Here is a 17097-nt window from a genome sequence, read left to right on the forward strand (position 1 = left end):
CGGGCGCCGCGGCTCGGGGCGCTGCTGCCGCTGCTGGGCGCTGCCGCCGCCGCGGCCTTGAGCCCCGCGGCGGCCTCCCGAGCGGCCGGTTGGCAACCGGCAGGTGAAATCCCACCGCCGGGCCCTCTCCGGGCCCCGGCAGTGCCCGGAAAAACGGGCAGCCTCGAGTCGCCCGCGGGCACGGCGGGCAGCAGCTGGCACACGCACCCCGTGAACGGCTCTTCTCGTTGCAGGCAGGCCTGGGAGCGCGGCCCCCTCGGACCCTCCTTGGGGTCCCCCCGGGAGCACGGCCGCATTGGGGCTCCGAAGCCTCGGTGGGCCCCAGCTGCTGTGGGGAGCTCAGGTATGCCAGCGCCCCGCTTCGCCCCGTCCCGGCTCCCCTCTTTTTCCAGGCGTTTTCCACTGCTGGGTGCTGTGGTTACCCTGGGAAGCGGACAGTGGCTTGCACAGACACCTTGTTATCTAGGAGCGTGCACAAGTGATCCTGCTTTGCAGCAGGACATGGCTCTGGGTGTACTATGCATTCCTAATAATGCAAAAGCACTGTTTACGCCGAGCCTTTCCAGCACCCTACCACCATATGCTGTTCCCATTAAAAAGGTAGCTAACATCTGAAAAGGGAACTAGAAACTGTTCTAGGTACTACAGTTTGACATGTGTAATAAAAAGAAAGCTCATGCCCTGCAGGACTCGCAGCTGGAGCACTGAATAGATTAAGCAAGTTGTAAGGATACACGCCGAGAGTTGTGCAGGTTGGTTCAGGTCATGCAGACCTGCGCTGCAGCAGCACCCGCGAGCCTGACGGAGCGCTTGCTGAAAGGCAGCACACAGACGCGACCGAACGCATAGGCTGAAGCTTTAACCTACCTCGGAAATGTTTGCTCGCTTCTAAAACGCCCTCCTGATCCTGAACAGCCTCTCGGCTCTCCGCAGAAGCAGGGACCGCAGCTCGCAGGAGCGCAGCATCTCTCCTGAGCAAGCCAACGGCGGGAGCAGCAGCAAGCACAAAGGTGATGGGTTTCCTCGCAGGCACGCGCATGTACGCACAGCGCACCACCTCTCTGCACTACCTGTCTCGTCTTGTCTTACCCGTTTCTGGTGAGCACGCAGGGTACTGGAGCATATATATAGAAATGTTGCTTTTTGAAGCACCCTGAAAGCAGGCCTGGTATATTTTTTGATGCCTAGGTGCCCCAGAAGAGCTGACCGGGGAGCAAAAACCAAATGCATAGGGTAACAGACACAGATATGGGCAAAGCTTAGCTTCATGCTGCTTGGGCTTGACACTGACCCAGAAGAACCAAGAAAACAGAAGACAGGACTGAAACTGCTCATTCTTTGGTGCCAGATCACAGCAGGATACAAGATACCTGAGGACTATCTTTTGTTTGCAGACTGCTGCAAGACAGAGGCACAATCATCTATTGGTGAGTCATAACCATGCTATCACATAGGGATGATGACGCAAACTTGCGAGGGCAGAGAGTGATATAGCTTACAGATGTCTGTCTCTCCATTCTTTTTTTGATAAAAAGCAAAATATTGGGATGAGATCCTCAGTTGTTGCAAAGCATCATGGCTTCGTTGCTTTCAGCAAAGCTGGGCTGATTCATGTTCGCTGAGGATGCGGCCTGTTTTGTTCATAAAAAGTCATCCTGCCTGGCCAGACTCTTCCTTCCTTTCCCTAAACTCGAATTTAGTGCTAGTAAAGCATCCTAGCCTGTCTGAGGCCCCTGGAAGATAGAACCCTCTTATTTCAGCACAGGACATGCCATGCCGCCATAACAGCAGTACAAATGCCACCACAAACCTCTGCAAATTCATCCTGTGGTGTCTCCAGTTGGACAGCCACCAAACTCCTCCAGCCAGCTACCAGTGCAGTCCGTGTGCCCTATGGCAAACCTCAAAGCAGGCACAGACATCTGTAGCTTTCTAGAAATGCTGCAGTGGCAGCAACTGTTGCAAGCCTTACTTGACAGGAGGAAGGGAAGGCTAGTCAAATACTGGGTCTGCTGGCGCATAGAGCAATAAAGAGGAAACGGGGAGAATCTCGGAGGATCTGTACTTCTGCAGTAAAATTGCCAAAATAGAGCCTGCCATGGGGTTAAAGAGCCGCTGAGGATTGCTCTGTCATTCCGATGCCTTCAGGTTTTCCTGACCATCGTCAGCATGCAAACAGGAGCCCATAACCCATGGCCATGCTTATCCTGTCTATGTTAATAGGACTTTTTGCAACAGTGCTCCAAACTGAGTCCTGGGAAGGTGTGCTGCTGATTCTTGTGAGCACTGTGACACTCAGAAATGACTCCTTAGCACTGCTATTCCCCTTCAACCTCTGCAAGAAGGGATTCATAGACAACAGGTGAGCTTAGCTTTCTGCTGTGTGATATACAAGCTTATGCCAAGAGCTCATTTAACCACTGATCTTGCTAATCTGCTTTAGTTTGAGGCTATCCCGAAAGTATTTTAAAGGATTATCCTTTTTAAGAGTTACTTCTAGTAGAAACACTCAGGTGACAGCCGAGTTGAACTATTCTGTCTATTCCCTCCCACCCCCCAAAATTTTTCTTCTTGTAACCATCAATATTACCAGCAAAGTAAATAATAGTAACTTCTTAAATTCACAAAATGTTTGGATACATCCCAATTTCCCTCTTAGGCCTAGCATTTTGCACCAAGAGAAACACTGGTGTAATTAACTCGGATAAGCTGAATTTATGCCAGCTTAAATGAGAGCAGTCACTTAGGGTGACATAAGGATGTATATCGCTGGCCAGCCATGGGCTGCCATCTGTCTCCTCTCCTGGCCAGCCCTTCGGTGCCGCTGCCCGTCCTCTGGGCCGGTTCAGCGCGGAATTGGTGACGCAGAACAAGCCCCGTTTGTCACCTCTGCCCGCTCGGTTGGCCTCCCCCCACCCTGAAGGGGATATCAGTTCCCAGCAGATGCAGAGGGGACGTTAGTGATGTTAGCTGCCTTTTTTTGTTGTTGTTTTGGAGCGCCTGCTTGTGTCTTCTGCTACTTTGCCATATCTGCTATTATACCTAACTTTGTTCTAATTATGCAGGCCACTTTCTGCTGCTTTCCATGGTTTTGAGCTCTCCCTAGACTCAGCTGGTCCATTTTCATGGATGTATTTCTCTCTTCTGTGTAATTGAAACTTTCCTGGAGTGCGTGGAAGGGAGACTGTATCTGTGTGCTGCTCTTAATACTGTCTCAGAGCATACTGAGAAAAGCAGAGATCCTGGTGATGATTGCTTTCCCTCTGTACCATGCTCCTTGTGATTTTTTTTTTAATTTATTCCTCCTGCAGAAACACCAGGCTCGGTAATCCTGCAAGCACTTTTGCCATACTGTTGTGTTTCTCTTGCCTGTCTCTCTCCAGAGCCTAGACGGTCAGTTGTATCCCGGCAGAAATCAAATGGGTATGAGGTCAAGTTTAAAAAATTGAGTTTTGTAGAGAATGCAGGTTGTTTCCTTTTGGTGTGTAACAATGTAACACCAGTAACTTGCCATGGCAACCAATTTATGAAACAGGAAAAAAAAAAGATCCTTGCAAGGTGCTTTGTTGCTATAGCAAGGAAAGGAGCTGAGACCTTATCCCTTCTGTTCACTGGTGGACGGCACCAGCTAGGTAGCAGAACGTGTCGGCAGAAGTTCGTGTTAGATCCGGTGCAAGTCAGCTGCCTTGCCAGCCTGTCTGGTACTTGGATCAAAACTGAAGTGTGGTCAGGAGGAAAGGAGGAAGTGTTCAGGAGAACTGGAACAGGACTGGATTCTCAGAAATACAAAGCCAAATCCATTTCTGCACTAAGCTGATGAAACTCTACAGATGCCAGTAAGGGATGAACCTGTTTCTATTGAAATGAATTTGGCTCAGTCTCTGACAACCTCTGTTTTGGGTTCTTTTCCCAGTTTTTTTCTGAAAGGGAAAGCGCTCTTCTGCAGATCTGGGAGCATTTTGGAGTTAGCTGGGCAGAGGATGGAGAAGGCTTGCAGGGACTTTCTTTGAACCTGTCCTGAGGATGCTTCTGGGAAGGGTGAACTCACTGGTATGTGGCTCATTTACCAGAGAGAGAACTGAGACCTGACGAAGGGAACTGGCTAAGGATGGGGAGGGGAAACCTTAGGAACTGTTGTTGTGGGAGGAGATGAAAACTGAGTTTTGTTAGCTGAGGGAAGGATGATTTTGAAGACTCGTGTGTGTGAGTGGTCAGAGGAGCCAATGGACCTATCCTGTGCTTAACATAGGCAAGCTGGTAAATCTTGTGGGGGGACAGGATCTACCTGAAGTGTTTGCTTTATGCCTAAGCTGGAAAGGATGCCTTCCAGGGGATACTCTTGAAAAGTGAAAGAAAAAATAGAAGTTTCTTAATTCCTGGGCTATTGATATGAGCTACAAGTAGCACTGCTCCAATTGTATGATGGTATGAAGTATGATGCTCCCCTCCTGGGAGCATATACTCGCTATAACTGGGAGTATATGCTCCCAGTTAAAGTTTAGGCTGTTGATATAGTAGTAAAGTGGTCAGGCTTGAGAAATGGTAGCCAGCCTTCTGAGTCTGCCTGGGGGCTTAGCTGAATTTACGGACAAAATTACTGTGACTAGTGGACAATCTTTTTCTAACTTCCTGGTGAGGCTGTAGAGAAAACATTGCTAGATCGCAAGTCCCCACAATAGCACTACTTGGAAAGCAGCCTTAATGTAATAGATAAATCTATATGGAGATGCAGGGCTTATAGTTTACTCCTGACAATGAATTGCTATACTGTAAATGACTGACTATAAAGACACTATGGGGAAAATCTGAGTCTTCTGCAGCACAAAGAAACCACTAGATAAAGGAAAGTCATTGATCTAAAGGGGGGGGGGGAAATACAAGCAAAAACTGTTCAGCACTATAACCTAGTCTGGAGAGTCTTCCTAAAGTCTATGGGCTATTCCTTACTGCAGATTGCACCAAAAAAGACATAGCTGCAAGAGACATCACAAATGTGAAATTCTGCAAGCAGCAGCATCCTGCAGGTTGGGGCTCTCAGAAGTACCTATGACTTGGATGCAGAGGTCCAACTGAAAGACCATGTGGGGGGGGGGGAGTTAAGACCAGTCAGGATTAGTTCCAAAGTTATTTTAGCACATTGTCAGCAAAGGACACTGAACAGAACTAGAGATTTCCTGTACTAATCAAGTAACAGAACAAGCCCCTGAATCATTTAACAAAACCTTCCTCGTATCATCTCCATCAAAACACCATGGTACTTCAAATGACCCAGCTAGTGAACGGAGCCACTTTGTTTCTAATCCCCAAAATACTGGCATTAAATTTGGATTAAATTCTAGTAAATAGAGTACTTGCAAGCCCCTTTAAACTGTTTGAAAACATCACAGAACCTCCTGGGTGGGCATAGCAAAATCACAGGTTTGGAGAGTTATTTGATCCAGGACAGGATCCTTCCTGCCATGTATTGCCTTTTTAAAAGAAACAGAGAATTTGGGCAGAGCCTTGCCAGGTGCCTGACCCAAGCACCACCAAAGCTAGAAACAGGAAAGATTTCTATTGACTAAAATGGATTCTGCTAACAGTTAGATTTGATCAATTAGAAACTGAAAATGGAAACCCGAAGACCTGAGATGCTGTGGAATTGCAGAGGGGAAGGGCTTTGTAACCTGAGCTTGGAAGGGGAAGGAGTTCTCTGTTCTCTGAAAAATACAAAGTACTGCTGATTCCTTTTTTTCCTATAAAGAAAACTGAAGGGGAAAAAAAAAAAGATAACTTGGAGACTAGGCACTTGTAATGGGCCAGTCTCCCTGTGGAAACACTGTGGGAATGAACAATAATATCTCCGTATACATGATATGCAGTAGTCTGTAATGCGAAGCCCCCACCTGGCTGGATGGTGGGATGTTGTGGATTTCAGATTGTGCTGGGGGCGGTGGGGGAGAGACCAGAGATATAGGTTAGCTCTCTGACACTGTGTTTAGGAGCTGTCTCTCTTTCCACAGTTGCCTACCAGTTGCAGTGTGATCTGAAAAACGCTGCCCTCTACAGAAAGTGCCCGATTTGTTCCTGTGGGTGTTTGCTTAAATCCCTAGCAAATGTTCTTTTTGAATGTGTGTGTTTTGTGCTTTTCTTTGTGGGTTGTTGCAGGTCACACACCGACTCTAGAAGGCGAGTTGCTTAGAAAAGGCACAGAGCCCTCCATGAAAAAGCCCCTGCCTGGCCAAGAGCGACCAGTGATGATAAACATCCCGCGTCTGCTTCCGCTTAATCCCAGGCCTCTCTGCTGAGATTGCCAGGGTGGATAAGCAAGGGTCGAACAGGGTAGGAGGTCTGGTGATGTAGGAATCTGCAAGGTAGGATCCACAGTGACTTTCCTGGCAGCAGTTTGCTGGCGTGTGTACAAGAGCTCTTGTTAGCTGTCAGCTTGAAACGAATGTCAATCATTCCCCCAGAGCCTGGTCTTGGGATCACTGCCCTCGGAGGGAGGCTTTCCGCTTCATCTTCAGACAGCAGTAACTTAGGCCTTTGGAATTGGAAAGCCCTGTTCTTCATTAACAAGCCCTCGCGACGTTTTTGTCCTGTTCAATTTTAGTTTTCAAACTCTACAGGAAAGTTTGAACGCTTTGCAGCTTGCCTGCTGGCAGTGCCTTTATGGGACAGTTCGGATCGCTTACCGTGCTCTGTCGCCTGTGTCCTGTTTGCTGGCAGGAACCAGAATTTGAGGTGTGGGAACCAGATGAGCTGCTAAGGGATGTTTTGCTCTGTCATTTCGAATTCACTGATGTGCAACACATTTATCTTTGTGTGGTTCAAGGCTTCTCTGTACCAGATGACTTTGTACTTAAATCTTAGACCATCCCACATTTTCTCCTGGAGGAGACGCTAAGATTATTCTTATTCTTTTTTCAAAAGGATCTTCTTGCTCCCTAACACTTTTTTCCCCTCAGCATTGAGGAACAATTGTTAAATACATCTGTTTCTCACAAATTTTAAAGCAGTGTTGCACAGCATGATTTAAGCATGCACACATGGTAAAATTAGAATTAAAGACATTTGTTTATCCAGTTAAACTACTGGTTTCTTTTCCTTCGATTGCTTTTTAATGTGCTGGCTGCACATTGTCTCTGCCCTGCCATGCATCCCTCTTCCTCAAACTCAAGCTGCTGATCCTTTGCTCCTCTCTGTTAAGCCCTTCATTAAATCCTGTTTCTCCTTCTTCAGTAAGGAGCTGCCTTTAGCCTTATTTCCCACCTTTGCAAAGTGAGTAAAGCTGATGCAAAATAATACTCGCTTAAAAAGTAGCTGCCCCATAGACTGGACAGGAGGTTGGTATCCAGCCTTCTACCATAACTCCCTGCTTCTTCAGTACTCTGGAGCCTTCAGTACATCTACTAGTCCTATGTGCAACCTTAATAAAGCTGACAGCTGCTTTTCTAGTCCCTTTCTGTTATGCCCAGTGGTTTTCTACTGTGCCAGCCTCTTCCTGAGTCTCCTGTGAGGGATTTCCAGCTCCTCCTTTGTCCCCTGCAGGGATCACCTAAAATTTACCTATACTGTACTGCTGTAGTAGCAAAGTCTATTGGTGACCTCAGCCTTTGGGGTACTTATAACCAAGGTAGATGCTCCTACAGTGCAGCTGCTTGCTGTTAGAGCCAGAGATCCTGAGTTATACTGCTCCCTGCAAGCTCGTGGTGGCAGCAGTATGCTTGCACCAAGTGAGGTTCAGGCTAGAAGAGCTCCTTAACAGTTAGCATAGTTAGGCACAGGCATGGCTTATTTATCTAGGGTGTCCCTAGAGACCCTCACCCTAATGGTGAGGGCACAGTCTTCACATGCAAGCACCTTCAAGAACAGCATAGGGGTAGAGATCTTGCCTTCAGTCAGAGATGGCTTAGTTCATCTCCAGGTCTCTTCTACATCTGTTTTGCATGGATCCTCTTTTTGCTGGCAACTCCCCCCTTATTAAAGGCCTTTCCAAGCAGGGCAGTTGCGGTCTCAACCTATAAAGTGGAAAGGATCACCTGCCTCATCTTTTGTCTGCAGTCGGCCCTTTCCTGCTGCTCCTTGTCTGTCAGGGAAGGTGAAATGCAGAAGAGGAGCTGCTGTCGCTTGCATCTTGCAAGGCTGAGGCAGGACCATTAACTGTCTCTAGGAAACCCTTCAGGCGGGTGCTTATGTGCTCAGCAGTGATGTAAGCACGTGCGTGCACACATTGCTGAGGTGCTGTCTGGTGGCTTCCAGAGGGCAGATGTTAAACAGTTTTGAAGTTGGACCTCCTGTGAGATATCCCAGCTGAGATGTCCAAATCCTAGAAATCTTGCAGATTTTTGCTCTGATCTCAGGCTCTTGGCTTTGCTTTTTGCACTTCCAGTCTGTGCTTTGGGCAAATACCAAGACTGATGTATTGAAATACTGATCAGAAATGTTACATGGATCCAAGTGATTGAGTTTTAGCCACTGACTATGAAAACATGAGTAAGCTAATGTTCATCTACAGATGTGGTATTACCACTGAGCGATTTCCCAGTCCTCATTAGCAATGTGCTTTGATAAGAGTAGAAGGTGTTAGCTATAGTTTCCCTTCATTAAGCTGTTTAATCATTGGGGCTTACTGGCAGCAGGATTTGGGAGACTTACATGATCACAAAAGGAATAAAGAGTAATATAATACCCTCTCTAACTTCTGTGTGACAGCACACTGAGGAAGGAATGGGCTTGGGAATGCTTCGTTCCCTGGTTTTAGGAGAGACTGCTGTGTTTCAGAGAGTGCGTGCTTAGCGTGGTAGGAGTGAGGACTGAGCAGGAAGCTTCTGCCTCCTTCATCAAGATCTTCCTTTTTTTTTTGGAGCATACTTATAACAGGTTATACTTATAACAGCTCTCCTGCAGTGATCACACGCCAGTGAACTGGTTATAGCATGTGGAACAGCACGTTCCTGTTGGCTCACTGAGGTTGGATCCAAAGCCTACTGCAGATTATGGGGAGGATTCATGGACTTCTTCAGTGGCTTTTGAACCACTCTGTGGAGGCAAAAACACTACGGTTCATAGGTGTGCGGATGAGAGCTGGTGAGAGGACTCTACCTTGCCACCACATTTCACTCAGAAGGCAAAAGAGTTTCTGCATCCCAACCCTGTACATCTCGGAGCAGTAAAACTGAAATAAATCCTACTTAATAAGCATCCAACAGCATTTCTCCCCTGGTTTCTGATCTGCCTATGTCCCAGCCTTTCTGAGGATCTCAGGTAATGAGAGGAGAACAGTGCAGCCCCTGTGGTCATCTCCACATCCGCATGGAGCTGCCAGCCAGCTCTAGCCGTGACTTCCAGTTGCTCTACCACTGAGCAGTTCTCATCTGAAGATCTCAGACATGAAGTAATCCTCCGAGCATTTCTAGAGAAATGTGGACTGCCATTAAACCTGTTTTACAGGTGGGTAGGCTGCGCTCCAGTCTGCCTGAGATCACCAAGCCTATTTAGGGCCAGACTGCCTGGGCTGACATGTTCCCACAGCAGCGATGTCTGCCCAAGAGGAATATTAACCTGCTTCATTAGAGGCAAGGAGCGCCTAGGCAGAGGGCAGGGCTGGCCACCCAGCCTGCTGTGCCTCTGTTTATGTAGGAGCATGCATGATGACAAGGTAAATAAACCTAGCTGGCCTCCTGACTTGAATCCAGGAGTCCCGTGAATGGAGACTTGGCGCACGGTGAAGCTGAACGCTGTGCTTGGCCCTTTGTGCCGAGCCATCGGGCAGGTGGGAGTGTAAAGCTCTTATTCCTGAGTCACCTTCTTCAGCATTTATTATTGCCTAGCGTGCTAGCGTGCTGCTTGCTGTAATAAATGACTTCATTCACTGCAGCAGTGAGGACACTATTAAAAATTAACCCTGGCAAATGGACCTGCATATTTTTCAGTCGGAGCCAGGCAAGGGGGAAGAGGAGAGGAGTGCTGCTGAAATGTGATTGGCAGAAAAGGCGAGCGTTGAGTTTTTATTAATGTGCATGGTTCAAGTTTCAGAAGAATCAGTGCAGTTGTTGGCAGAAAATGACCAATATTCAAGGGGTTTAATGCACTTTGTAAAGTTAAAAGCAGTCAAAGTAGAAAAAAACCCATAGGAATATTGCAGGGGAGGTCAAAGAATGGGATAAATCTGGCTTCCCATGTGGAGGTGTAATTTTATTACCTGTTTGCAGAAATAAATGAATTTATCACATGGATGTGATTACCACATATAAGGAATGTGGTCCATAACTGAAAACCCATCAGTTTTGGTTCATGCATTGCACCCTTTTCTCACTGTATCACAGTTAAAACCACGTCCTATCTAGCAGCATGCAGAGAATATTTACAAAATTGAAGGGTTTGCATTAAAAATCTGAGGGAATATATCACCTGACAGAGAGATCCCTCATTTTCTTGGCTTCCCTTGCCTCCAGCACCCACATGCTATCCATCAAATTTGCTCGAGACAAACCCTTATAGATTGCATTTTAAGCAAATCTAGGACTTGGGGAAAGTGCCTGATTGCTAGGCACAGAGACCTTTCTGTCAGCATACTGATGCTGATGGCAATGACCCCACTGGTGACATAAAATTGCTTCTTGCTCCAAGAGCAGGAAAACAAACTTCTCCCATGTCAGTAAACCCCGTCGAGCTGGCTTTGGTACGGTGGTGAGCAGCATTCATCGGGGCTGTCCCAGACCCTTGAGCAGCTCCATCCCTAGATGGGTTGTTGCAGAAAGCTATGCAGTTGGTAACATAAGCTATTAGATGGTAACATAAGCTGTGATGCCAGGTGCAATGACTGTGCCAGCAGATCTATCCTCTAGCTGGCAGGCGGGCATCCGGGAGCATCCCGTAGCTGTTGGTTTCCCAAGCTGTACTGTGACGTGATGGCACCTATCAAAGGGCCGAGCTGAGGTCTATGTCTGCACTGAGTCATCTGAGTGTCTCCGTGTGGCAGAGGTATTTTAAAATGTCAGGCTTAAGCAGATATTACGCTCCAGCAGGGAAGATGATATAAGGCTCCTGCGTAAACACTCTTAAATCCCTGGATGAAAGGAGTTTGGGTTTTAGGTATTCAGATACTGTTATATCCAAGTCTGAAACTCTTCCTACTCTAAGATCTTTCCTTGCCTATGGCATTTCAGTGGCTATGGTTAAAACATTCCTCAGATTAATTCCCGCTTTTTATTTCCTTTCTCCCCTTTATCTCTCCATCCAGACACAGAGCTTTTTCATTAGTCCTCGTCCCTGTTGATCTTTGTTCAGCCACCTGAGCCCTCAAGCACCAAATCCCTTCTGCTCCTCAGCCTGCGCTGGGACGGCCACCTCGCTGGTAGGGAGCGCTCCGGAAAATGCAGCCCTGCTTCTCCTGTACCCGGGACTTGGCTTTGCACCGTGCCATGCAGCAGGAAGGCTTCCAGGCTTATCGGCAGGGTAAGGTGGTCGCAAGGACCTCTGTTTCTATGCAGCTACGATGTTTGCCTAACGCAAAAAAGGGCATATCAGAAAGTTGTGTTGTAAGTACTAGAATACTCCCTGAACGCATTTCCTAGATAGCTGCCGTGTAAATGATGAGGAAGCGATTCAAGCGTATGATCACAAACAAGGAGGTGTGTTGTGTGATATGAGATTCCTGCCCTTGCTGGGAAGTTGACTCTGTGACAAATAGGATTTTTCACTGTGTGTTTTATGATCCTGTATTCATTGCACACAGCAGGCAATTGGTTTCACTGACCTCTTGTGCAGCCAAGCATGCTGCTGTAACAAGGGTTTTATTTTAATGATCGCTGACCAGGAGTTATCACAACAGTTGTCTGTGAATGCAACAACATCTTAAAAATATGTTCTCTTTGGAGGTGCTAAATTTGGAAAGCCCAATAGCCTTAAGTTAATTTGGCAGCTTTTTTTCGGCTAGACTGTGGGTGTGATCTGAAACTTCCTTTAACTTTAACAGGCTTTAGATCACACCCATGGTTTTATTTTTTATCCATCTCTCCTCCCCACCTCCAATCTTTATATTTCATTTTCCAGGTTGCCAAGGGCTGGACATGTTGTAAAGCAAGTATCTCGAAGGAGAAAGAAGTGTCCCATGCCAAACAGCTGTAGATATACTTCTAGCTGCTCAGTTCTCTGGAAAAGAGGCATGTGAACTGCACCTTCATAATCTCCCTTCCATAAGCCAGGAGCCAGCTGGTAAACACTTAATACATAGTTGAACAATGCACACCTGTGTTTCTATTGACTTTTAAGGAGAACGAAGTGAAGAGGAAATGTATTCCTGACAGAGCTGGTACTCTGATCTCCTACTGCAGGGAGTAATCAACCAATAACTTGGTATTAGCCAACTGCCACTGTTTGGTAAGCAAAATTACGGCGAATGGTCTGTTAATGAATATCCCTGTGCGAGCACATGGGCTGCGTGGCATGAGGACAGACCTGTGTGGGGCAGGATGGGAGAGCCTTGTGTGTGCTCCGAGGAGGATGGGTGCTGGTGGTGGCGATGCATTGCACGGTGAGGGCAGGGGGTTCGTATTTCACCACACTGCTTGGCAGTATTTTAGACATGTCTGTCCACGTTGCACTGCACAAATACTGCGTAGAGATTAGTTCCTGTCAGAGAAGAATTGTATTCAATTATACATTTTACTCTTGATATAATGCTATTGAAATGAATGAACTTCTACACGTCTCAGAGCAGGGCAACAAGCTGAAATGAATCAAGCCTAGCATACCATCCTATTAGAAAGGGTCAGGTACAAATCCAGCCCTGGCTTTCCCTCTGTTTTTCAAAAGTGCAGATCCATATTGGAATAGAGGTGAGCAATGGTCCGTTTCCACTGCTAACAACAGAGGGCAAGTCTGGAAATGCAAGGGCTTTGCTCAGGCTGTAGGAAGTGAATGGAGATGTGTCACAGGATCGCAGGAGGGTCATGGCTCCTAAAGATTACAGTTGTTTGTGCTCATGAGATGATTCCCATCCTATATTTCAGTGTTCTATGGAAGGGATTTGCTCAGCCAAAAAAACACTGTTTGGTTCAGGCACTAGAGTTTCCACCAAAACCCCTATAAAGGTTTACCCGAGGGTCTCATTTAAGGTGTTTTAAGAGAAGAGGATGCTGGGATGGAGTGTGAGACCAGAAGCGTTATCATGCAGCGATAAAGTGCAGAGGTCCACAGCCAAAGAGCTGCTCTACAAGCGTGGGTGGAGTCCTCGGTAGCAGACAGCAGTGTGCCATGTTCACTGCCACATGCTGTCACCACCAGCGGGCTGCTGACAGATCCAGCCTTGAAAGCAAACTGTCAAGGAAGGAGCTTGAGGTATGTGTGAGCTTTGGGTGGACTGAGATGTACTTTATGGTTTTCAATACTCTGAAATACTACCTGAGCCATGTTCTTGATCTTAGCCAGCGTGCTGACTTATGTACCAGAGCTACCTTTCCCAAAACAGCTAGACAGTGCAAAAAAATTATATATCAGCAGTGTACCAATAATCTATCCTCTCTCTTTACTAATCTAATTTAGGTGCTGGAATAACAAAGTACATAGTCCTTTCTCTGAGTGTGCATTATGCAAAATCAGAGCCTGGGCTATAAGGAAGATGTTTGGAAATCAGGCCTCTCCTGTCATATTTAGGACAGGGAAACATCCTTCTTTCCTTATAAGGATAGGATTCCTTCTCGTAACCAGCACCGAGAGGGAAGTTACACAAGACAATAACCCCAACAGAGACAAATCCTCAGGCTTTCCACAGAAAGGGGAACCGAAGCCTGAAAATCCCAGCATAGGATGGTGGTGTGTTGCATCAGTTTTCACTCCTGCGCAGCTTTTACTGGACTAATATCCAGACTGTGTGCAAGCGAATGGAAAGCAAAAGCAGATGTGAAGGGTGCAGGGTTCCTTTGGTAGGTCAGATAGGAAGCCCAGCCATTTGGGGCTCTGTTCAGCTCATTCACTGATCCTGAGCCAGAAGCAAGCGCAAATCGTCTAGCAGACCATGGGCGTGAAATACCCCTGGGAGTAGCAGGAAAGGGCAAAGTATTTAAGGCAAAGGAAGCACTGTGGTAGGAGTTCTGTACAGCTCTGCATACGTTAGGGCAGAGAGACACATCCCCTGTGGTATAGATGCTGGGCCAAGGGTTACATAGGTGCGCGTGGGGATGTGCAGGGGATGCAGCGTCTGTTCGAGCCCCAGCACAGCCTGCAGGACTGCCTGACCCCTCATCTACCAGCTGACTTCCTCGCTGCGCCGTTGCAGGCTGCGCCCCAGCCACCTTATTTCCTCTGCTGTAGGGCAGGTATTTGCGAAGGACTTTGTCGGGGCTGTTGTCTATAGCGGGGCTTGCAGCAGCCTTGCAGTGATGGCTGAAAGCCTTCCTGTACCTAAGTTGCATGCGCATGGTGCAATTCAGAGTCAACTTGGAACTGTACAAATTGCATGCCAACTAGTGGTTCAGTGCTTTGCACTGAATTTTTTCCCCCCTTTTTGGCCTGGTTTCTCCATTGTTTCACACCATACGTTGTCACTTACAGTGATGGAATGAGAATAGATATTAACACCTTTCTGATTTGGTAGCATTTTGCTGTGGCTTTCCATTGGCACAAAAAGCAAGTATATGTTGCAACGCTGTAGAGAATGGTTTCCCTGCCTGAAGACAACTCGGCTAACGCCCACCTGGCAAAAAAGAGCTATAAACACAGTGAGGTCACGAGGTTTCTTTCCACTGCAGAGAGCAAGTGATGCTCCTGAAAAACTATGGGAAAACAGTTACCGACCTTAACTCCCTTCCAACATCAATTCATTTTTCCCTTGGTTTAATGTTGAAAACAAAGTTGTAACTCAGTCATCAACCGTGGAATTCATCCCAGAAGAAACGCAAGGACCACCAACAGTGTGGACCAGGTGTGAACTATAAATAGCAGCAGCAAGAGGCCTTCTGTGTCCCAGAGGCATTAATCCCACAGCCAGCGCTGCTCCTTTTATTTATTTATTTTCAAGTTTGCCATTTCTCAAGCCTCTCAGCAAGACTGTCTCCTGCTCAGGATTTGTACAGCACTGAGCACAGTGGAGCCCCTAACCTTGAATAAGCCCCTATAGCACTACTACAATTGTAATAACATTGGGTTTTGGAACCACCTGTTCTCTTGTAAAAATGACCATCGGGCAGCTGCAGGGCAGTTTTAGATCTGTCCCACAAAGTGGGACAGGGTGCCGTACCCTGGAGGGGCAGATGTGCACCGATAGCATCCTTGGGCTTCCCAAACACAGGAGATGGTTTGATGCAAAAGAAATTAGGAAAGGTAGGTGGCCTTTAAGAGCAACCGAAAAGACCAGTCTTTATTTTATATAGACATTTCAAGCTACCATTATTTTATCTTGAGACAGGAATGATATAAACAAGGGAGTACAAACATGCTTTTCTGGTTCTCATTATTTTTTCACATTTAAGAAAATTTTTCTTTCCCTTTTCCTGTAAAAATGGGAAGGGAGAGAAATCTTACAAGTATTTATTTATTTACAACTCCTAGTTAAAATTAAGGCAGAATTAGGAGAAAAGCCTTTCTGAAATGATGAAATTCTCTGACTCAGTGGTTTAAATGTTAATACGGTACCCTGTCTCACCTTTCTTGCCTCATGTCTTTCATCCCAATAAATCACCTCAGCCACCACTGTAATGCAGCCACTTCTGGACAGAATCACTTTGTCATAAACCAAAATCTGCCCTTCTAAAGTGAGAATATGAAGGAAGGAAAAAAAAACCCTCTAATTTGGCATTTGTACTGGATATTGCTTGAAGGTAAGTGGGATTCCCTTGGAGTTTTTCCCTCCCAGCAGAGCTGACCCTGCTCAGGGTTTAAGCTAATGAAATACGCCAACGCTGTGTGCTGGCAGCACCACGTTTTAAGCTTATCATAAGCTTAGCTTTTCTGTAGGAAGCCCTTCTCTACGAGAAGGTGCCACTTGCTGTTTTTATTGTGTTCTAGTACCCAGAAAACATCTAGAAACTCTACAAAGCCGAGGAAGGGTTTTTTCTTTGACAGAGCACATTGCAGTGAGAGGAGGGAGGCTGGGCTATCACTTAGGACCTAGCTAACCCTCCAGCGTGTTTGCTCATCCTCTGGCTCTACACTGTTTCTGGATCACTTCAGAGAAGTGAGTGTTTTGGTTTACTTGTTTTCAGAAGCAGGGGCAACGAAAAATTACTGTCACCAGTGCCTTAGTGTGAGTTAAAATACACCGAAAACCTTTATTGAAAGCTTTCCTAGGTCTTGTTCAGCTTGAAAAGATGCAACTTTGTGCAATATGCTGTGTTGCCTGATGAAGCTTTCCTTTCAGATTGCAGCTTATGAATTCACATAAACCCTTGAAAAGGAGCAAAACCAAATGTCTGGATACAGTGTGTCAGAACACTTTTTTCACTGGATCCTCTCGTTGTCCTTTCTTTTCATGTCCCATGCACTTACAGGAAATGGACTTCTGTCTTCCCCTGGATCTTTGGATCCGTTCTTACTTCCCTCCCTGCCTCGTTCTTCTCTTCTGCTTGATCTGACAATCACGATAATGTCTTGAACACCTGGTGCTGTGGAAGCTCTTCTGATGTCATCTGACAAGCACGTGAAATGATGAGGTTGGTGCCATAGTTCAGACCTTAAATAAAGGTCCTTCTGGGAACCTGAGCTGATTTTTTGAAAATGGTAGTTGCTAATGCAGAATTGATATAGAAATTACCAAAGGGGCTAAGTATTCTGCTTGTTATGCAACACAAGAACATGGGAGAATTGTCCAGTGGAGCAGCAGAACCATCCTTTGAATTCCTTGCTTCATTACAGGTTTGTTTTGATACTTGATCCTGTGTCTTGTTCTATAAAGTGGAGGTAAACATCCTTTCTCTGCATTATCTACTTGTAATAATAAGCTTTTGGGATGCATCTTTTACCATGCTTGCATGCATGCCATATTTCATCTGTTAGTTAGCTGTATTGACATCTTTTTGTGCACAGATGAAGTAAGAAGAATTGAAAATTGAATAAGAAATGGGCAAGCTTGCAGATCATCCAGATGCGGATTAACACCTAGAGATTGTGTCATAGAAG

The 17097-nt window shown here is 46.4% G+C and overlaps 1 protein-coding gene across 2 annotated transcripts in view; it reads left to right on the top strand.

Annotated features, from left to right (window-relative positions):
- Positions 1-685: 685 nt before the first annotated feature.
- The window catches only part of LRRC56 (leucine rich repeat containing 56), an 87782-nt gene continuing 71370 nt past the window's right edge, over positions 686-17097 (top strand). The window contains exons 1-7 of one of the 2 annotated variants that reach the window (XM_067295955.1): positions 686-1098; positions 1189-1427; positions 11225-11439; positions 12037-12146; positions 12256-12363; positions 13101-13323; positions 16470-16631. The gene's annotated coding sequence lies outside the window, so the exon portion shown is untranslated. Of the gene's footprint in view, positions 1099-1188; positions 1428-2342; positions 2363-11224; positions 11440-12036; positions 12147-12255; positions 12364-13100; positions 13324-16469; positions 16632-17097 lie in introns of those variants that run through there. The other variant, XM_067295956.1, reaches the window with a different exon arrangement.

Source organism: Apteryx mantelli, chromosome 4 (genome assembly GCF_036417845.1).
Source record: "Apteryx mantelli isolate bAptMan1 chromosome 4, bAptMan1.hap1, whole genome shotgun sequence".
Taxonomy (NCBI): Eukaryota; Metazoa; Chordata; class Aves; order Apterygiformes; family Apterygidae; genus Apteryx; species Apteryx mantelli.